Source organism: Eschrichtius robustus, chromosome 1 (genome assembly GCF_028021215.1).
Source record: "Eschrichtius robustus isolate mEscRob2 chromosome 1, mEscRob2.pri, whole genome shotgun sequence".
Lineage (NCBI taxonomy): Eukaryota > Metazoa > Chordata > Mammalia > Artiodactyla > Eschrichtiidae > Eschrichtius > Eschrichtius robustus.
This window is the reverse complement of record NC_090824.1, coordinates 144,885,577-144,898,391: the sequence shown is the minus strand read 5'-3', so window position 1 is coordinate 144,898,391 and position 12,815 is coordinate 144,885,577. Positions and strand designations below refer to the sequence as shown.

Below are 12,815 nucleotides of genomic sequence, written 5' to 3'. Positions count from 1 at the left end.
CCTGCCCTAGGCCTGGAATCCTGTTCTGACCCTGAGCCTACAGACTTCTGTTTCTTTGAGGCCACAAGGCAATGACCAGCAGGTGGGGGCAGCCTGTAGAACTCAAGCGCAGGTGGCAGAACCAGCAATGGCGCACGCTTCCTCTCCTACCTGCATGCTGAACCGTGGCAGGGGACAGCAGTCCTGGCTAGACCAAGGAACCCAGAGACGGCACGCTGTCCCAAGCCTTCCCACCTGGATTGGCATCCCAGGCCCCTTTCCCAATGTCTCTTCTCCCCATGAGATGACCACAACCCTCAACTTGAACAACGTGTCTCTGGACACCCACGGCCGCAAATGCAATGTGAACCTCCCCCTACTTTCCTTTTGGGAGCCACGTGCTGGACCTCAGTTCCAACGAGGAGACGGTAGGGATTTCTCCCTCATTTTGTTCAGATTTCCAAGGAATGCATTTGTGGGAATCATCATCGATCCAAGCACATGCTCAAACGTTGGACATGCAAAGTTGCAGATTCCACCATGGGACGGCCAGCGAGCTGAATCATATCAGCGTACAGAAGTGGCCAGAGCCGAGCCATGGGTCAGGAAATGCAGCCAGTTCTCAGGGCATCAAAGCTCGTGTTCCCCGAGAAAAGACCAGAAGGTGAGGGTGTAGCCCCGGTGCACACGTTCCCGTCGCCAAACCTTTAGGTTTAGCAAAGAAGTGTCACTTACCGCAACAAGGGTTAAAGCAGGATCCTCATGGAATGCACGCCAGGACCCCTCCGAGACTCCTTTGCCTGGCCCCGCCTTGCCACGCCGTCCTCCTTTCAACGGGTATCAGGGATTATACGGATGGCCCCAGGCTGCTGCTGGCATTCTTTCCCTGGCATTCCACCTGGCTGGGGGAGAGAACACACGCAGGCTTGAGGAGGGTGCAAGGGCGCAGCGAGGGAAAGGTCGATACCACCCAGTGATGTGTGTTCTATCTCTCCTCAACATTTCATTTGTTGTCCATCTTGCCTGTGTGTACGCACCCAAATGTGAAAGCATCGTGGCACATGCGCCTACAGAGCATGCGGCCATCAGGACAAAGAGCGCCGCCGACCAACAACACCCTGGTCTCGGGCCCTGAAATTCCTCTCCTGAGCAATCTGCCCTGCATCACAGCAAAACGATGTCTTCCTGATCCCCTGAGACGCCCTCAGGACAACTGGGCCCCCTCAGCCTAAGAGCAAGTGCCCTCTTTGGCAACAAACACGCCCTTGGCTCTTATGATTCCACACAGTGGACACACACTCAAGGGGAGAGATCTTCCACAAGGGAAGGGCCCTTGGCCGAATATGACGACCTCCATCAAAAGCGGCTCGTAAGGACCCGTGACAAAGGGCACCTGAGGAACCCCTGGACTGATCAAGGGAGACTCACCAGCAGGCATACTTCCTGGTCTCCTGCCAAGCCAGAGGAACTTCCTAGGACCGCAACCAAAGCTAATGGCAAGGGAGACATTCCAATGCCCAACGTGGCGGGGCAAACCCTTGCAGCAACTGGGTATCGTATCGTAGCACCTTGCACATTGTCTTTCTTCCCTTCAAGGACAAGACCTAGGAGAAACCATGAGACGCAGGTCCTCCAGAAACAACGTGTCACCCACAGCCGTGCAATGAGGGGACGCCTCCAACATCCTGGACACTTGAACCGGCATGACTTCTCTGGCTTGAAGCCATGCATGCTGGAGATCACAGGCTCGCAGCACCAGAAGGCGGCAGGATAAAATGACCCCTGCAGCACACATTCACTCCAGCCCTTAAACCTGTAGCATTTCCTTGGCAGCCAACTCGCTTCTTTCTGCATGGTTGGGCCCAAAGCCCTCCGGGAAGAGCTCCAAAACTCAGGGAATGCTATGCCGACTGAGTATAGCAATGACGCTGGGCTGTCCTAAGGAACACCTTAACATCCTCAACATAGGGCAGGGAGGCCACACAGAGACAAAACATCCCAACGGCTCCAAATCGGGCCCCGTGAGAAGACACCATACTGTGCCGTGAAAGCACCATTCACTGGAACAAGGACCCGCCGTGAAGCACATTGAGAAAGGAGAGGAAAAGGTTGGGATGGTCCATGAATGTGCACCTGTATTCCTTCCCTACACGGGATTCCAATTGCTCCTGAAGATATCCCAAAAGAGTTCCGGGAACCCTATGTCCACCGACCATCAATCCACCCAACAGTAAGCCTGTGCGCTTAGCCAACACTCTCACGTGTATTTCCCGCTCGCCTTGCCTTCCTCTCTCCACCAGGATCCAAACGAATCCACCCCTCACCTAAGTAGCTTGATATCCCCTGGATTTGCCTAAGGCATTTTCCAACCTCTCCACACACAACACACAAGCAGGACACAACCCAAGGAGGAACCAACGGCATCGCCCAAATCCGTGGGACGGTGGCCCATTTGATTTCCCCTGACCATCAGGGCAAACGTAAACTACATCCCACCTCCCAAGCTGAACATGACCTAGAAGCCTGGCCTGGCCAGGACTCCTTCTCTGACCCTGAGTGCAGAGACTTCTGTTTCCTTGCGGGAACAAGGCAACGACCTGAGCTCGAGAGTGGCCTGTAGATCTCGAGGGCAAGCCAGAGGAGTACCAGTGGCTCACGCTTCCTTTCATACCCGCATGCTGACCGCGGCAGGGGATAGCAGTTTTGGCTAGACTCAGGTGCCCAGAGACGTCAAGTTGTCCTTAGCCCTCCCACGTAGAGGGACATCCCAGGCTCCTCTCCACATGGCTCTTTCTGCACGAGAAGCCCGCCACCCTCAACTTGAACAATGTTCCTGTGCAAGCCCACAGTAGCAAATGCGACATGGACTTCTCCCTAATTTTCCTTTGGGAGCCACGTGCTGGACCTCAGTTAGGATGAGAAGATGGTACGTATTGCTCATTCATTTTGTTTAGATTTCGAAGGAATGCATTTATGGGAGTCATCACCGATCCACGCAGCTGCTCAAAGGCTGGACGTGGAAGTCACGGACTGTCATCAAGCTCAGTCCTCTCAGTAGTAGGGAGCGGCCAGACTCGAGCCACGAGGCAGACAGTGCACCCAAGTCTCAGGGCATCGGATCTCGGGTGCCCCAGGAAGCGCCCGGAATGTGACGGTGTAGTCTCGCTGCACAAGTCCCCGTGGCCAAACATCTAGGTTTCTTCAAAGAAGTTCCGTTTACCCCCACAAGGTTTCTACCAGGAACCTTGTCAAGCCAGAGGTGATGCCCTTGGGTCGTACATAAAGCTATTGGCATTGGAGATATTCCAATGCCCAAACTGGCAGGGCAAACCCTTGCAGCAACTGGGTAACTTGCCCTGCCACCTTGTATTTTCACCCCCGGGCCCGTCAGTGACATGACCGCGGAGAAACCTGAGACCCATTCATTGGTTCAGAGTTCCAAGCAGTGCATTTATGGGAGACATCATCAATCCACCTGCTCAAAGGCTGCACGTTCAAAGTTGCAGGCTCCACCGCAGGGCAGCCACCGATCTCAATCATGTCAGCAGTCAGGAGGGGCCAGAGTCGACCCATGGGCCTGCAAATGGAGCTAAGGATCATGGCATCGGATCTGGGGTGCCACTGGAAGAGCCAAGAAGGTGAGGGTGTAGTCTCAGGGCACAAGTCCCCGTGGCCACAAATCTAGGTTTCTGCAAAGAATTTCCACTCACCACCACAAGGTTCCTACGAGGATCCTCAAGTACTTCACGCCAAAATCACTCTGAGACTCTTTTGCCTCGACTTGCCTCAACTTGCCGCACTGTCCTCACTTCGCCAGGTATCAGGGACTATACAGAGGGCTCCATGCTGCTGCAGGTGTTTGTTCCCAGGCACTCCAACACCTGCCTCAGTGTGACAGAACACAGGGATGTTTGAGAAAAGTGAACGGGGGCACAGAGGCAAAGGGTGATACCGCCCAGCGATGTGCGCTCTATCTCCCCTCAACATTTCATTTGAAGCCCATCATGTCTGTGTGTCCACAGCCAAACCTGAATTCATCGTGGCACAGATGCCTTCAGAGTGCACGGGCATCAACACAAAGAGCACGGCCGTCCATCAAACCCCTGGTATGGGCCTTGAACTTCCCCGCCTGAGCCGCCTCCCCACCGACACATCATAGGGATGTCATCCTGAACCGCTGAGACACCCTCAGGGGAAATGGGAATGCTCAGCCTAAGAGCCACTGCCCTCTGGGGAACCAAACCACTCCTGGCGCATACGCTTAGACACAATGGACTCACCCTCAAGGGGAAATGTGGTCCCTGAGGTCTTCCACAAGGGAACGGCCCTTGGCCAAATGGGACGACCTCCCACAAAAGCAGCTTGTAGGGACCGGTGACAAAACACACCAGAGGAACTCCTGGCCTGAACAATGGAGATTCACCTGTAGCCATACTTCCTGGCCTGCTGCCAAGACTGGCAACCTACCCTTGGCCCACACACAAAGCTAATGGCATGGGAACCATTCCGATGCTCAACGCGGCGGGGAAACCCTTGCAGCAATGGTGTAACTTGCAGTGGTGTCTGGTACTTTCACACTCTGGGACCATCAGTGACGTGACATTGGGGAAACCGTGAGGCCCAGGTACTCTGCAAGCAACTTGGTACCCACAGCCATGCAACGAGAGAACCCAGACAACAGCCTAGACACTTGAACCGGTATGACTTGTCTGGCCTGTGGCCAGGCTCGCCGGATACCACAGTCTCGACGCACCAGCGGGTGGCAGGAAAAATGACACCCACGCCACACATCCTCTCCTGCCCTTAAAACTGTAGCCTTTCCTTGGCAGCCGACTCCCTTGTTTCTGCATGGTTGCGCCCAAAGACCTCCTGGTAGAGCTCCAATCCTCAGGGAACGCTATGTGGGCCGGGTAGAGAAATGATGCTTGGCTGTCCTCAGGAACACCTTCACGTCTTCAACACAGGTGGAACGTGGCCAGACAGGGACTAAACACCCCAAGGCCTCCAAATCGGCCCCCATGAGTAGACACCATACTGTGCCATGTAGGCAACCTTTCACTGGACAAGGACCCGCCATGAAGCAAATCGGCCAAGGAGAGGAAAGAGGCGGGACAGTCCACAAATGTGCTCCCGTATTCTCTCCCTACACGTGCCTCCAGATGCTCCTGAGGGAATCCCAAATGTGTTCCGGGAACCCCATGGCCACCGTAGATCTATCCACCAACCAGTAAACCTGTGGGCTTAGCCAGCCATCTCACGTCTCTCTTTCACTCGCCTTACCTTAATCTCTCTCCACCGGGATCCCAACGTGTCACGGGAAGACGCCAGAGCCACCCCTCACCAAGGAAGCTTGCCGTGACCAAGCTTGACTAAGGCATTTTCCAGCCCCTTCACACAGCACACACAAGCAGGACACAACCCGAGGAGGAGCCATCAGATTGCCTAAACTCCCAGGAACAGTGGCCCATTTGATTTCTCCCCTCATCAGGAGAAACCTAAATTGCATATGGTCTCCCAAGCAGAACATGACAAAGAAGCCTGCCCTAGGCCTGGAATCCTGTTCTGACCCTGAGCCTACAGACTTCTGTTTCTTTGAGGCCACAAGGCAATGACCAGCAGGTGGGGGCAGCCTGTAGAACTCAAGCTCAGGTGACAGAACCAGCAATGGCGCACGCTTCCTCTCCTACCTGCATGCTGAACCGTGGCAGGGGACAGCAGTCCTGGCTAGACCAAGGAACCCAGAGACGGCACGCTGTCCCACGCCTTCCCGCCTGGATTGGCATTCCAGGCTCCTTTCCCAATGGCTCTTCTCCCCATGAGATGACCACAACCCTCAAATTGAACAACGTGGCTGTGGACACCCACGGCCACAAATGCAATGTGAACCTCTCCTTACTTTCCTTTTGGGAGCCACGTGCTGGACCTCAGTTCCAACGAGGAGACGGTAGGGATTTCTCACTCATTTTGTTCAGATTTCCAAGGAATGCATTTGTGGGAGTAATCATCGATCCAAGCACATGCTCAAACGTTGGACATGCAAAGTTGCAGATTCCACCATGGGACGGCCAGCGAGCTGAATCATATCAGCGTACAGAAGTGGCCAGAGCCGAGCCATGGGTCAGGAAATGCAGCCAGTTCTCAGGGCATCAAAGCTCGTGTTCCCCGAGAAAAGACCAGAAGGTGAGGGTGTAGCCCCGGTGCACACGTTCCCGTCGCCAAACCTTTAGGTTTAGCAAAGAAGTGTCACTTACCACAACAAGGGTTAAAGCAGGATCCTCATGGAATGCACGCCAGGACCCCTCCGAGACTCCTTCGCCTGGCCTCGCCTTGCCACGCCGTCCTCCTTTCAACGGGTATCAGGGATTATACGGATGGCCCCAGGCTGCTGCTGGCATTCTTTCCCTGGCATTCCACCTGGCTCGGGTGAGAGAACACACGCAGGCTTGAGGAGGGTGCACGGGCGCAGCGAGGGAAAGGTCGATACCACCCAGTGATGTGTGTTCTATCTCTCCTCAACATTTCATTTGCTGTCCATCTTGCCTGTGTGTACGCACCCAAACGTGATAGCATCGTGGCACAGGCGCCTACAGAGCGTGCGGCCACCAGGACAAAGAGCGCCGCCGACCAACAAGACCCTGGTCTCGGGCCCTGAAATTCCTCTCCTGAGCAATCTGCCCTGCATCACAGCAAAACGATGTCTTCCTGATCCCCTGAGACACCCTCAGGACAACTGGGCCCCCTCAGCCTAAGAACAAGTGCCCTCTTTGGCAACAAACTCACCCTTGGCACTTATGCTTCCACAGAGTGGACACACCCTCAAGGGGAGAGATCTTCCACAAGGGAAGGGCCCTTGGCCGAATATGACGACCTCCATCAAAAGCGGCTCGTAGGGACCCTTGACAAAGGGCACCTGAGGAACGCCTGGACTGATCAAGGGAGACTCACCAGCAGGCATACTTCCTGGTCTCCTGCCAAGCCAGAGGAACTTCCTAGGACCGCAACCAAAGCTAATGGCAAGGGAGCCATTCCAATGCCCAAAGTGGCGGGGCAAACCCTTGCAGCAACTGGGTATCTTATCGTAGCACCTTGCACATTGTCTTTCTTCCCTTCAAGGACAAGACCTTGGAGAAACCATGAGACCCAGGTCCTCCAGAACCAACGTGTCACCCACAGCCGTGCAATGAGGGATTGCCTCCAACATCCCGGACCCTTGAACCGGCATGACTTCTCTGGCTTGAAGCCATGCATGCTGGAGATCACAGGCTCGCAGCACCAGAAGGCGGCAGGACAAAATGACCCCTGCAGCACACTTTCACTCCAGCCCTTAAACCTATAGCATTTCCTTCGGAGCCAACTCGCTTCTTTCTGCATGGTTGGGCCCAAAGACCTCCGGGGAGAGCTCCAAACCTCAGGGAATGCTATGCCGACTGTGTATAGCAATCACGCTGGGCTGTCCTAAGGAACACCTTAACATCCTCAACATAGGGGCAAGGAGGCCACACAGGGACAAAACATCCCAACGGCTCCAAATCGGGCCCAGTGAGAAGACACCATACTGTGCCGTGAAGGCACCATTCACTGGAACAAGGACCCGCCGTGAAGCACATTGAGAAAGGAGAGGAAAAGGTTGGGATGGTCCATGAATGTGCACCTGTATTCCTTCCCTACACGGGACTCCAAATGCTCCTGAAGATATCCCAAAAGAGTTCCGGGAAACCTATGTCCACCGACCATCTATCCACCCAACAGTAAGCCTGTGGGCTTAGCCAACACTCTCACGTGTATTTCCCGCTCGCCTTGCCTTCCTCTCTCCAACAGGACCCAAACGAATCCACCCCTCACCTAAGTAGCTTGATGTCCCCTGGATTTGCCTAAGGCATTTTCCAACCTCTCCACACACAACACACAAGCAGGACACAACCCAAGGAGGAGCCAACAGCGTCGCCCAAATCCGTGGGACGGTGGCCCATTTGATTTCCCCTGACCATCAGGGCAAACGTAAACTACATCCCACCTCCCAACCTGAACATGACATAGAAGCCTGGCCTGGCCAGGACTCCTTCTCTGACCCTGAGTGCAGAGACTTCTGTTTCCTTGCGGGAACAAGGCAACGACCTGAGCTCGAGGGTGGCCTGTAGGTCTCGAGGGCAAGCCAGAGGAGTACCAGTGGCTCATGCTTCCTTTCATACCCGCATGCTGACCGCGGCAGGGGATAGCAGTTTTGGCTAGACTCAGGTGCCCAGAGACGTCAAGTTGTCCTTAGCCTTCCCACGTAGATGGACATCCCAGGCTCCTCTCCAAATGGCTCTTTCTGCACGAGAAGCCCGCCACCCTCAACTTGAACAATGTTGCTGCGCGAGCCCACAGTAGCAAATGCGACATGGACCTCTCCCTAATTTTCCTTTGGGAGCCACTTGCTGGACCTCAGTTAGGATGAGAAGATAGTAGGTATTGCTCATTCATTTTGTTTAGATTTCGAAGGAATGCATTTATGGGAGTCATCACCGATCCACGCAGCTGCTCAAAGGCTGGACGTGGAAGTCACGGACTGTCATCAAGCTCAGTCCTCTCAGCAGTAGGGAGCGGCCAGACTCGAGCCACGGGGCAGACAGTGCACCCAAGTCTCAGGGCATCGGAGCTCGGGTGCCCCAGGAAGCGCCCGGAATGTGACGGTGTAGTCTCGCCGCACAAGTCCCCGTGGCCAAACATCTAGGTTTCTTCAAAGAAGTTCCGTTTACCCCCACAAGGTTTCTACCAGGAACCTTGTCAAGCCAGAGGCGATGCCCTTGGGTCGTACAGAAAGCTATTGGCATTGGAGATATTCCAATGCCCAAACTGGCAGGGAAAACCCTTGCAGCAACTGGGTAACTTTCCCTGGCGCCTAGTATTTTCGCCCCCGGGCCCGTCAGTGACATAACTGCGGAGAAACCTGAGACCCATTCATTGGTTCAGAGTTCCAAGCAGTGCATTTATGGGAGTCATCATCAATCCACCTGCTCAAAGGCTGCACGTTCAAAGTTGCAGGCTCCACCGCAGGGCAGCCAACAATCTCAATCATGTCAGCAGTCAGGAGGGGCCAGAGTCGACCACGGGGCTGCAAATGGAGCTAAGGATCATGGCATCAGATCTGGTGTGCCACTGGAAGAGCCAAGAAGGTGAGGGTGTAGTCTCAGGGCACAAGTCGCCGTGGCCAAACATCTAGGTTTCTGCAAAGAATTTCCACTCACCACCACAAGGTTCCTACGAGGATCCTCAAGTACTTCACGCCAAAATCACTCTGAGACCCTTTTGCCTCGACTTGCCTCAACTTGCCGCACTGTCCTCACTTCTCCAGGTATCATGGACTATACAGAGGGTCCCATGCTGCTGCAGGTGTTTGTGCCCGGGCACTCCACCACCTGCCTCTGTGTGACAGAACACAGGGATGTTTGAGAAAAGTGAACGGGGGCACAGAGGCAAAGGGTGATACCGCCCAGCGATGTGCACTCTATCTCCCCTCAACATTTCATTTTCAGCCCATCATGTCTGTGTGTCCACAGCCAAACGTGAATTCATCGTGGCACAGATGCCTTCAGAGTGCACGGGCATCAACACAAAGAGCACGGCCGTCCATCAAACCCCTGGTATGGGCCTTGAACTTCCCCGCCTGAGCCGCCTCCCCACCGACACAGCATAGGGATGTCATCCTGAACCGCTGAGACACCCTCAGGGGAAATGGGATTGCTCAGCCTAAGAGCCACTGCCCTCTGGGGAACCAAACCACTCCTGGCGCATACGCTTCCACACAATGGACTCACCCTCAAGGGGAAATGTGGTCCCTGAGATCTTCCACAAGGGAACGGCCCTTGGCCAAATGGGACGACCTCCAACAAAAGCAGTTTGTAGGGACCGGTGACAAAATGCACCAGAGGAACTCCTGGACTGAACAATGGAGATTCACCTGTAGCCATACTTCCTGGCCTGCTGCCAAGACTGGCAACCTACCCTTGGCCCACACACAAAGCTAATGGCATGGGAACCATTCCGATGCTCAACGCGGCGGGGAAACCCTTGCAGCAATGGTGTAACTTGCAGTGGTGTCTGGTACTTTCACACTCTGGGCCCATCAGTGACGAGACATTGGGGAAACCGTAAGGCCCAGGTACTCTACAAGCAACTTGTTACCCACAGCCATGCAACGAGAGAACCCAGACAACAGCCTAGACACTTGAACCGGTATGACTTGTCTGGCCTGTGGCCAGGCTCGCCGGATACCACAGTGTCGACGCACCAGCGGGTGGCAGGAAAAATGACACCCAGGCCACACATCCTCTCTTCCCCTTAAAACTGTAGCCTTTCCTTGGCAGCCGACTCCCTTGTTTCTGCATGGTTGTGCCCAATGACCTCCTGGTAGAGCTCCAATCCTCAGGGAACGCTATGTGGGCCGGGTAGAGAAATGATGCTTGGCTGTCCTCAGGAACACCTTCACGTTTTCAACACAGGGGGAACGTGGCCAGACAGGGACAAAACACCCCAAGTCCTCCAAATCGGCCCCCATGAGAAGACACCATACTGTGCCATGAAGGCAACCTTTCGCTGGACAAGGACCCGCCATGAAGCAAATCGACCAAGGAGAGGAAAGAGGCGGGACAGTCCACAAATGTGCTCCCGTATTCTCTCCCTACACGTGCCTCCAGATGCTCCTGAGGGAATCCCAAATGTGTTCCGGGAACCCCATGGCCACCGTCGATCTATCCACCCACCAGTAAACCTGTGGGCTTAGCCAGCCATCTCACGTCTCTCTTTCACTCGCCTTGCCTTACTCTCTCTCCACCGGGATCCCAACGTGTCACGGCAAGATGCCAGAGCCACCCCTCACCAAGGAAGCTTGCCGTGACCAAGCTTGACTAAGGCATTTTCCAGCCCCTTCACACAGCACACACAAGCAGGACACAACCCGAGGAGGAGCCATCAGATTGCCTAAAGTCCCAGGAACAGTGGCCCATTTGATTTCTCCCCTCATCAGGAGAAACCTAAATTGCATATGGTCTCCCAAGCAGAACATGACAAAGAAGCCTGCCCTAGGCCTGGAATCCTGTTCTGACCCTGAGCCTACAGACTTCTGTTTCTTTGAGGCCACAAGGCAATGACCAGCAGGTGGGGGCAGCCTTTTGAACTCAAGTGCAGGTGGCCGAACCAGCAATGGCGCACGCTTCCTCTCCTACCTGCATGCTGAACCGTGGCAGGGGACAGCAGTCCTGGCTAGACCAAGGAACCCAGAGACGGCACGCTGTCCCAAGCCTTCCCACCTGGATTGGCATCCCAGGCTCCTTTCCCAATGGCTCTTCTCCCCATGAGATGACCACAACCCTCAACTTCAACATCGTGGCTGTGGACACCCACGGCCGCAAATGCAATGTGAACCTCTCCCTACTTTCCTTTTGGGAGCCACATGCATGACCTCAGTTCCAACGAGGAGACGGTAGGGATTTCTCACTCATTTTGTTCAGATTTCCAAGGAATGCATTTGTGGGAGTCATCATCGATCCAAGCACATGCTCAAACGTTGGACATGCAAAGTTGCAGATTCCACCATGGGACGGGCAGTGAGCTGAATCATATCAGCACACAGAAGTGGCCATAGCCGAGCCATGGGTCAGGAATTGCAGCCAGTTCTCAGGGCCTCAAAGCTCGTGTTCCCCGAGAAAAGACCAGAAGGTGAGGGTGTAGCCCCGGTGCACACGTTCCCGTCGCCAAACCTTTAGGTTTAGCAAAGAAGTGTCACTTACCGCAACAAGGGTTAAAGCAGGATCCTCATGGAATGCACGCCAGGACCCCTCCGAGACTCCTTCGCCTGGCCGCGCCTTCCCAAGCCGTCCTCCTTTCAACGGGTATCAGGGATTATACGGATGGCCCCAGGCTGCTGCTGGCATTCTTTCCCTGGCATTCCACCTGGCTCGGGGGAGAGAACACACGCAGGCTTGAGGAAGGTGCACGGGTGCAGCGAGGGAAAGGTCGATACCACCCAGTGATGTGTGGTCTATCTCTCCTCAACATTTCATTTTCTGTCCATCTTGCCTGTGTGTACGCACCCAAACGTGATAGCATCGTGGCACAGGCGCCTTCAGAGCGTGCGGCCATCAAGACAAAGAGCGCCGCCGACCAACAACACCCTGGTCTCGGGCCCTGAAATTCCTCTCCTGAGCAATCTGCCCTGCATCACAGCAAAACGATGTCTTCCTGATCCCCTGAGACACCCTCAGGACAACTGGGCCCCCTCAGCCTAAGATCAAGTGCCCTCTTTGGCAACAAACACGCCCTTGGCACTTATGTTTCCACACAGTGGACACACCCTCAAGGGGAGAGATCTTCCACAAGGGAAGGGCCCTTGGCCGAATATGATGACCTCCATCAAAAGCGGCTCGTAGGGACCCGTGACAAAGGGCACCTGAGGAACCCCTGGACTGATCAAGGGAGACTCACCAGCAGGCATACTTCCTGGTCTCCTGCCAAGCCAGAGGAACTTCCTAGGACCGCAACCAAATCTAAGGGTAAGGGAGCCATTCCAATGCCCAAAGTGGCGGGGCAAACCCTTGCAGCAACTGGGTATCTTATCGTAGCACCTTGCACATTGTCTTTCTTCCCTTCAAGGACAAGACCTTGGAGAAACCAGGAGACCCAGGTCCTCCAGAAACAACGTGTCACCCACAGCCGTGCAATGAGGGGACGCCTCCAACATCCTGGACACTTGAACCGGCATGACTTCTCTGGCTTGAAGCCATGCATGCTGGAGATCACAGGCTCGCAGCACCAGAAGGCGGCAGGACAAAATGACCCCTGCAGCACACATTCACTCC

The 12,815-nt window shown here is 54.8% G+C and overlaps 5 non-coding genes across 5 annotated transcripts; all 5 read right to left on the bottom strand.

Annotated features, from left to right (window-relative positions):
- Positions 1-382: 382 nt before the first annotated feature.
- On the bottom strand, positions 383-474 carry LOC137753817 (small nucleolar RNA SNORD116). Its single transcript, XR_011071589.1, has one exon. It is a non-coding gene; the product is annotated as a small nucleolar RNA SNORD116 (small nucleolar RNA).
- A 2,406-nt stretch (positions 475-2,880) lies between these two features.
- Positions 2,881-2,972, bottom strand: LOC137778614 (small nucleolar RNA SNORD116). Its single transcript, XR_011076949.1, has one exon. It is a non-coding gene; the product is annotated as a small nucleolar RNA SNORD116 (small nucleolar RNA).
- A 2,926-nt stretch (positions 2,973-5,898) lies between these two features.
- Positions 5,899-5,990, bottom strand: LOC137753256 (small nucleolar RNA SNORD116). The gene has a single exon (XR_011071429.1). It is a non-coding gene; the product is annotated as a small nucleolar RNA SNORD116 (small nucleolar RNA).
- Positions 5,991-8,398: 2,408 nt separating this feature from the next.
- Positions 8,399-8,490, bottom strand: LOC137778668 (small nucleolar RNA SNORD116). Its single transcript, XR_011076965.1, has one exon. It is a non-coding gene; the product is annotated as a small nucleolar RNA SNORD116 (small nucleolar RNA).
- Positions 8,491-11,415: 2,925 nt separating this feature from the next.
- On the bottom strand, positions 11,416-11,507 carry LOC137753728 (small nucleolar RNA SNORD116). The gene has a single exon (XR_011071561.1). It is a non-coding gene; the product is annotated as a small nucleolar RNA SNORD116 (small nucleolar RNA).
- Between the last annotated feature and the right edge of the window lie 1,308 nt (positions 11,508-12,815).